Genomic DNA, 9,531 nt, shown 5'->3' with positions numbered 1-9,531 from the left:
GGCGCACAGACCCAGCTAGTTGCACAGCGACAGCGAAGTGTAATGATTCCCGCGAGTGTTTGGAAGTTTAACATTGCGATGACAACGTAAGCAGCCGTGACTCACCACACGAGGCTGGCATTTCCGCTGATGTCGAACGCGTGGAGACGACATTGGGAAGAGGAGCGAAGAGGTAAGCGCGTCCGGTGATACCACAGAGCGGAGTAAGGAAGCGATGCTCGAACATGACGAGCAGCCTCGCCGGCGAAATTTGGGGATGGAGCTGCAGCGCATAAGAACCCTTCGAGCAGGCCCAGTTAGGCCCTGACAGCAAAATTGAATGGGGGCAGCCCGTTTTTTCAACTTTAAGCCACGCCAGAATGAGATAAGCGGCCGTGGCTGCGCACAGGTGCCGGGCGGGTCAGCAGGAACTCCTGCGTGGAAAGGGATGCGAGCGTGCAGAGTGTCCCAGCGAGCGCGTCCGTTATAAGAGCAGAGTCAAGGGGTACTCCCATTGTCGCAAGTGTAGGGCCGCTGGGGACCATTGCACCAGACACTGTGCTAATGCATACTCAACTTGCTAGCACGACCAGTGCCCGAATTCTAATCGGTGGACCGGGGGAGATTGGCGTCGCGCAGGAAAGTCTTGGAGCGCGGCCGGCTCCAAATTCCGCTCGAAAGTTGCATGAGAAAGTGAACTGTGTTGCGGGCGTTCAGGAGCTCGCCCGTAAGAGAAAGGAGATACAAGACTAGAAAGCATGTGACGAGACGGAACGAAAAAGAAACGGAGTTGACAGATCAGGCTGAGGAAAAGCAGGAGGTCAAGGCGGATAAGGGAGCTGAGAAGGTAGACTGGGTTGAAAATGTAGAAAATGGAAGAGAAAGTGAGAGCGAACGCGAGAAGACGGAGGATGAGGAGCTAAGAACACTTGAAGAGGGTAGGAACGATACGGAGATGTCGTGCGGGTTAGGTAGTCTTGATGGTGAGAGTGTCCCGAGGAGGCTGATGGAAAACCCCAAAACGCATGCGTGGAGACTGCGGAGCCAGGAATGAGAGCTCCCGAGGACGTTAGGAACGAGAGAGAAAAACCATGTGAGGAGACAGATGCCGAGGGGACAGTGGAACGAGACGCAATCAGCGGTCTCGCAAAACCTGTGTCTGCGATACAGCTTCGTTTCTTTACTGTCTGTTGCGGCAGTACCGAGATTTAGTCGGGAGCCGCACTCAATGGGGTTGACGCACTAAGTTCTGCGACCGGGCCGGGTGTCACATCGCCGCGTTCTGAGTTGTGCCAGGACGAGTGCATGCCGGCACAGATAAAAAATGTCTTGGTCAGGCCGCTCCTCGGAATGCACATGGCGTGTCCGAGCGGTTTTTGGTAATAATAAATGTTGGTGAGGCGGTTGCAGCGGGGCACTCTATACGTAAGAGAAAGAATGACCCCGAGAAGGTCGTCGCGTTCACGGGCCGACATTTAGCTCTAGCATCCACTCTTCGCTCACGCCGGCAGCACGCGGCATTGCCGTACGTTGGGGCATCGGAGACGCATGGTCGCGTGGCCTATGGGGCAGGAGACGGTGTCGCATCTTGTGATACCACTCCGTCTTCACCGAACTTTTGTTCGCCTCATGGGGCTAAATTGTCGAGACTTGCCTTGACATTGCAACGCTACACAGTCCGGACCATCTGCACAGGGGTTGGAAATACTCGAATGCACTACCCTGTTTTCGGAACGTTGCTTGGGGACGCCATTATTGAACTACCCTCCAGCCCCAATACCGCCACGACGGACGTGAACGTTCGCGTTCACCCGTCCTTTTTCGTCGGTGGTGTGTGTGTGTGTGTGCCGTGGTTGTGCGTGACGATATGCCTTGGGTGCTCGATCCGTGCACTGAATTGATCGATCCGCACACCGAACCAAACTTTCTGTGCACCGCAAGTGAGCGAAAGCACAGCCGTACATACTTGAAGGAACGTTATCAGGCTACGCCTTCAAGGAGGACATTTGCGCGCGTGCGCATGGTGGCAATGAAGACTTTCTTAACATTTTATTTTTGTTGAGTGCAAAATTGCCCGTGTTGTTTGCCAGTTGTTATTCCTTTTGTTCGTGCTGTGGAGTGCCGGAATGTTTGTGCGTGTTGCAGTTATAGCGCGCATCAGTGTTATAGGTTGAGTTGTCTCGTTGTTCGTCGGGTTTACGCGCCCCGGAGACACGACCCAATTTATTTTTACTCGCACTTAGTGGTTTTAGCATTTTTGGTGTATTTCGGGTTGGATAGAGTATTCCGTCCCTGTTGCACGGCCAGTAGACGGGGGCTCATTTGTGGTTATAGCTAGCTTCTTCCACGTGTTTTTTTTTTGTTTGTTCGTTCCGCTGTTATTCCTGAAGGAAAGATGAAACGAGTGGCCCTTTCTATTATTATCCGGATTGACTGAACCAAAAGGTCTTAATCCTCTTAAAGGGGGGAGTTGTAAGGTCCACCTATGAGATCAATGGCCAGGTGCCCGGGCTGCGCTTGGGTACCCGCCACTCAGTCTAGGGGCGCGGAACTGTGCTCTCGACGCCGCAGCCGTAACCAATTCGTCACGGCGCGCACGGGAGACGGTTTGTCTGGCCCACCCAATACCACGGTGATGATCCCCCATTGAGAACGCGGGCGGCGCCGCCGGGTTCAAAGAATAGTCTACGTGACGCACGGAGGAGGTGGAATTACTGGCGTTGAAGCGCGCTCTGCGCGAGACAACATTGTTAACGCACCCCGGTCGGCACAGTGCACTGTTGCTACCTTTCGTTATCACCCCACGGGGCCACGCGCACTTGCTCGTCTGCGGGCGTGCCGTTGACCCAAATATGGCGGCGCCTCATTGAATATTCCGTAGCAAGCTGATTGAGAGCTGTCTACGTGAATTTGGGCACTCCCTTACGCGTGTACGAACGCACAGGGGCGTTCCCGAGAGAGTGTGATCTCGAGGTGTTATCAGGCCGAACTTGGCCGTTAGAAATCGTTCTTGTCTGAGCGCCGAGCTGGGCAGCTTCCGGCGGGATAAGGAGTCTCGACCGTTGAAGCTAGGTTGGGATTTCTGAGCCCCTAGGCTAGAGGTTAAGATCGCGTCGGAAGTTTAGGGTACAGCTCCGTACCGGGAAACTAGACGGATCTTGTGGCCAGACAGAGTCTCGGTCGTCGTTTCTCGAGCGGTTTGTGTACGCTCCGAGAATAGGAGAGTTAGATGAAGTTGAGCAGCTAAAGTGATTTGTCTAGCGTCTAGCTGAAGATTGAAGTGTTTCCTTTTACTACTAATGTACCCAGTTATCCTTCTGTAAATAGCTTTATATAAACTATCGTTTCACTTAATCAACATCAACGCCTGGATTTTGTCAATTCGACCGCCATTTCCAAGAACTTCAACACCATCGCAATGCCAGCCCCCTGCCAAATTATCCGGAGCCCGGGCGATTGGGTTCCTCATCAACGCTGGACTTCGGTGAAACGAACCACATCCATCTTTACAGATGGAATGTATGAAAACATTTCAAAAGTTTCTTGGATGGGACCCAGGATGTTAACGTCGTCAAGAGTTCACATGAGTGAATATTGCCACGCACAACGTTTTTGTAGAAATTTTGTATTTCGCAATTGCTCCTGTCTTGCAAAGACAGGTGGCCTAGGTCACTGATATGGAGCAATAGCTATAAGAATTGCGATAACCAATGCATACCTAATATACCTACAACATGAATAAACCTGCAACGAACATTTTATTGTCACAGCAAATTGTTTGATAGGACTGGAGCGAACTCAAGACGGGGTAAATATGGCACAAAAGAGTACAAAGACAGTGTGGGTTACGAAGTATTTGCGTCATATTGGAAGCTATACCAACCAATTAAAACACATGTTTATACCGTAAGACACATGCATATGAAAGTCCAGTTTTGAGTAAACGTAGGGAGCAAGGTCGCGTACGAGGCACTGGTGCTGTATTTGTTCAATTGAGAGGTTGAAATTAAAAACCATGCCGTCGTGGTTTCTCATGCATGAAAAACACTTTTCTTTAAATTCAATTGCCGTTCATTATGAGTGTAACAATGGTAAATAGAATAGATGTCATTATCCAGCAATACAAAATCCTAAACCCTTTATATTCTACACAAGAGTTCTAGGTCATCCGCCGTCAACTGCTTGCTCGATTGCCGTGCATACGACCCCAGTAGATTTCTGAACATTAGGAACAAGAACCGTTCAAGATAAGAGCATTGCTTAACGGAAATAAACGAAACTATAAATTATGCAAACAGTGTAAATGTTTCATTTTATTACCGCGATTTTCTAAATAGGTTCAAAACCAGGAACAGTATGTTGGACAAAGCCGGATTGGTTTGAATTTTAACACAAGAAGTTTATCTGAAGCCCTATCAAATGCTTTGGTCAAGTCGAAGTATATTGTGTCGACTTGGATTTCGTTAATAACGTCAGGAGTGGTATACCCTAGCAAAACACACACGTTTCTTTCCATAAACTTGAGCTTTTAAAGCCATGTTGCGAGGGTGAAACAAGATAAACGGGGCAGTTTACAGTTAGATAGAAGGAGCCGCAAAGTAACTTCTGTATGCTTGTGCAGCATATATTGTATTAAAATACAAATCATTTTGACCCCTCGTCACATTCTTGCTATAGCGTTCGATTACGCCTCGCGCTATAGAGACCGTCCTTCAAAGACAAGAGACTTTTACACCAAAGCTTTATATATCTGCCCACAAAACCATTTCATATCCTTTCAGAAAAACGCCAAAGGCGGAAAGATTCATCTAATACACTGCATGCTTCGCACCTCAACGAGCTTTACGTTAGGGGACAAGCGGCGGGATTTTTTTGTGTGTTTGCATATTCTAACAAGTATTCGAAAAGAAGACGCGCCCTGGCGGAAAATATGCTGGCACAGAAATGGTGGATTGTAATCGTTGGAGAACGATGGGCAGCATGGCCTTGGTTGACCGGGTTCGTACCAATAAAAACTATTTTTTTGTTTCTGCTCGCAAACGTGTTGCAGCCCTTTTTGTGCCCACCATTTGCATATATTCACTGCCTCTTTTCTCGGAGCGATCGATGAATAGATACTCCCCCTAAAAAATACTTTGCGTGATATTTCCCATTGGTTCACTAAGGAGTTCACAGTTAGCGAAAAAGGGGGAATTTGCTTCATTTAACGTGTGCCGCATTGATTGCTATCAATTTAAATAATTTTACCACTCCCCGCCGCCAGGCCATAGCGGTGTTTATCCTCGCTAAGTGTTTATTTTACCTGTTTTTTTTTTTGGGGTGTTTCGCAATCGCTGACATGCATTCCAAGTAAAGGTATGGCCTTTATTTCTGCTTTAAACAAATAGTGGTGCGTAATGGCGGCAGAACAACGCGGAGTGTTAAGTTGGAATGGAGCGGGGACTAGGAATGAAAGCGTCATTGAATGCGAATCTTCTCATTCCCATCACAACTGGTCTATAATGCTTTTCGCCCCAAAACATGTGTCTATAATCGCACCATTTTTTACCCAGTGAATAATGAACACTTGTAAAAATAAGCCATAAATAGTATCATCTCTCTAAAACAATCGGTGTAGTTTACGGCTCTGTAGAAGAACGCGCAACGTCGCTTTGGTTGAAATGTATTGCAATGATTGGTATATAGTACAAACAAACTTTCGCGACTCTTCGTTCTTTCGTTAGGTTTTATGTTACCTGCGTTTTTTGTCATCACCAGGAAGTTCTGACAGACATTTAAATAGATGTGAGCTTTACTTCGGCTTCTACAGAAAAAGTGGAGTGTATTGCTTGTTGAACAATACACTGCATTGCTTTGAACGACAAGGTTTTTATTGTCAAGCAAAGTGAACCTTTTAAAGCAAAGCTCTCTACCTCTACCAGCCAACGGTCCTTTTGTGGCGTGCGGCACAACAAACTCCCAACGCTACGGAGGTGGTTGTGGGAGGAGGGTGAAGGGACAACAGCGTTTTTACTCCCGGAGCACACTGTAGATGGCGCGGTGAATTTGCTAAGCGTAGCCCACGCAGACGTTCCTTCTCTTTGTACGGCTCGGTCGCCTGCTTTCGTGAGAGCAGCCCTGGGTGTGTTTTGTCGCAGCTCTCGTGCATTGCGCACTACGTTCGCTACGGCTTAACTTGTTCGACATCGCCTCCAGGTTAATCCACACCCGACGAAATTTGGTGATCGTACGGCAAAGATACGTGAAGGATTCGTTGGCAGGGCGCGAAAACAAAATTTACAGACCACATACAGACAAATGGCAGTAAGAGAAACGCTACTTTTGCGCACTGATTTCAACGAATTTAACTCCGTTTTCTAAATTTGTAAATACCAAATCAGTTATGTTTTCTGAGGAATTGCGAAACGCGAAAGGAGCATCTAATTCTAATAAATAGCGATTATAAAAGTTTCCTCAGCTTTCTAACAATTTTCAGACTTTCAAACTAACTAGTTAAAATCTTTATAAATGAAAATTACTAAGCTCAGATGCCGAATTGTTTGGGTGTCTGCGCTCTTGCCGTGGTGCGGTGTAGTAGAAAGCTAGCAGATCAGGATTGCTAGGTTCCAGTGTCTCACCGTTCAAAAGATGCTCCTCTCCGTTTTCTTTCTCCAGACTCACAGCCGCGCTAGAGCGACGGCATCCGCCGTTTATAGCCTGAGGTTGGCCGACGCTGCTGCTGTGTTCGGGGTGGTGCGCCTGGAATTTGAGGTAACAGGTGGTGGAATCTCTGGTTTCACTCTTTGTAGAGCCACGTGGGTAAATTCAAGTGACGTCGCATGGGAAATCGCCGTGGGTGTCGTTTAAAGCTTTGCTTTCCAACGATTTTCACAGCGTGGATTCAAGCCATTTTTATATTTCTCCTCGCAACGCCGTTATAGCGCTCTTTCTCCCCCTATTTGTCTATATTTACGGCGTTTTCGTGAACAGACAATACAATGGCACTCCTAATAAACGGCCAGTGTAATTAATTTCAATTGAGCTGAGCGGCGTAGTTTACCCCTAGGTCGATGAACACGCAAAGTCTGTTCGGTTGAGATGTGTTGCATTATGGTTAAAGAATAGAATCCTATTGGGCAGTCCTCTTAGTATTGCCTAGTTTTTAACTTACCCATCGTTCTCTCTTTTATTGGCACGTACTGTCAGAGCATCAAACGAAAGAGGCGTTCTTCTATTTCTTTCGCACAGAAACGTTAGAGTGTAGTGGTCGGAGGACAACGCACCGCATGGCGTTGAACGACAGGGTTTTTATTGTCATGCAATGCAAACCTTTTCGTTTCTTTTATCAACCATCTGATAGGTTCCGTTGCCCAGACCATTTGTTTATACTCACTCCTTTTTGTGAGCGTGCAATGGGAGAGGCAGGCGTAATAACTTTCTCATGAGATAAACGTGAGAGCTTGCTGCCAGCAAAAAAATGCACGAAGTCGCTTCGGTTGACACGTGTTGCATTATGTGATGTACTGTAAAAAATGTTTTGCCACTCCTAGCAACCTTCGATGGCGTTATTCTACCTTGGTAGGTTTTTAAATTGCCTATTTTTCTTTTTTTCTTGGATCAGTGCTGAACGACATTGGAAAGAGTGAAGCGCCTGCAGTTCTACTCCTATAGAGATGATTCACTGTATTTTAGAACACTCCGCGCTGTATCGCGTTTGTCGAATGGGTTTTTTATTCAGTCACAATTAAAATCTGTTTAGTCAGGAGTGTACCGGTAAACAGCCTAGGCGAGTTTCACGTCCGCATCAGCTGAAAACTTACATCATGCTACTGGCTACACACACATACATGCGAGTACTACTGGGTACTTTCTAAACCCTCAATAGACAAATGAGCTTCTGGCACCACCAGATATCAAACTTGGCCCCGAGAAGAGAAGAGGAGCGACAGCCTGTCATGCTGCCGAGTAAGCTACACCCACATCTGTAGACGCATAGGCAGGCGGTGGTATGAATTCAGCGTATGGGGATCAGGAGGGGGTGTTGTCTATAGCTACGCAGAACATGAACTTCCAAAGCGTGGATCGGGGACTGTTTTTTGTTTCTCCTCCCAACTATCATTTGCCCTCAACTTTTGTCTCTATTGAGGGACATTTTTTTTGTAAGGGCTTGAGAGAAAGGGGGGAGTAAAATAAGGAGCCTATTGCGGTGTAAATAAACGAGAGACGTCGCTTGGGATAGGTGTTTGTTTATCATGAATTACTAATTTTTTAGAACAATAGCAGCGGCTTTTTATAACATTCTTCTTTGTTTGATGCAGTTCGGTAGAAAGATTTCTTTCTATATAGCGAGACATTTGAGCAAATGTAAGGACAGTACGACAAATAGTTTTGCTCAAGGATAAAATTTTGAGTTTTTCGCTAGGGAGAACATTGCTCTGCGTGACTGGTTGACAGAGTTAGAAAGGTTTCAAACAATTCAAATTTATTTCGTTTTCCTCGCAAACGGCTTATAGTGCTTTTTGGAGTAACCATTTTCCTATAAGCACTGTCTTTCTTTCTTTTTGGAAGATTTATCAAGAGAAAATCGTAAGAAGAAGGAAGAACAGTTAGTTTTTTAATTAAAGAAGGATGAGGGTATTGCGGGGTGGAACGCGCGGCGTGGATTAGGTTGACAGTGTTGTATTATTTGTCATACACCAGAATGTTTTTTTTTCGCAACTCTACACAAATCCCAATTTTTTTCTTTAGCCAGTGTCTTTCCAAGATTCGTAAATCAGATCCGGTATATATACCTAGTGTGACTGAAAACGCTTCTTTTTATCACTAAGGAGATGAACGCCTAGACCGACTTTCATCGACCGTTGCGTTTTTTAAATCTCCTACAGTGGGAATACTTTTCATTACTCCTCGCAACCAATCTCTACATGTTGTATATCTCGCCATATTATCTTTATTTACCGCCTTTCTGTTTGTGTGGGTGCGACGAAAAGGAATTCATAAAAGGGGAACGGGCGTAATAATTTTCCCTTAAAGAATATGTGGAGTATATTGCTCGTACTAAAACCCGCGAAGGCGCTTCATTTAGGCCGGTTTTATTCATTCTCAAAAAATACCATTTTTTCTCACTAATCGTGTCAATGCTACAGCGTTCGCATTCTTGCTAGAATAAAAAATTCCTGACTCTCTATTGCATTGTCTCGAGAAATTTGTATGGATGCGGAATATCATCCTGCTCAAGAAGCAGTGTTTCAGTTTATTGCACAGAAGAAGAAGAATGCCCTCCCTGACCTTGGTCGAGAGTTTTTTGTTTAACATCTCACAATGCCACTCTATTTAACTTTTTTGAGCAAGCAACCTCTAGAGCCTTTTTATTACACGGTTTCTTTTTATTTACTGTTTTTTAGGTTGCGATCACGGAACATCCGTAAGAAGGAGGCGCCTATGCAGCACAGGATTGTTCGGCCTAATGTAAGCCGATGTTTTAGGCCACTGATTTTCTATCCGCCGTTTTCCGGGAGGCTTGGTCGGTCAATGTCCAAAAGGTGGACTTTTGGCCGTATACGGTCGTGCTCC

This window comes from Haemaphysalis longicornis, unplaced genomic scaffold (assembly GCF_048455015.1).
Source record: "Haemaphysalis longicornis isolate Haplotype H1 unplaced genomic scaffold, Haemaphysalis longicornis Haplotype H1 scaffold_11, whole genome shotgun sequence".
In the NCBI taxonomy this organism is placed as follows: Eukaryota; Metazoa; Arthropoda; class Arachnida; order Ixodida; family Ixodidae; genus Haemaphysalis; species Haemaphysalis longicornis.
The sequence above is the reverse complement of the archived record's forward strand: the minus strand, read 5'-3'. Positions refer to the sequence as shown.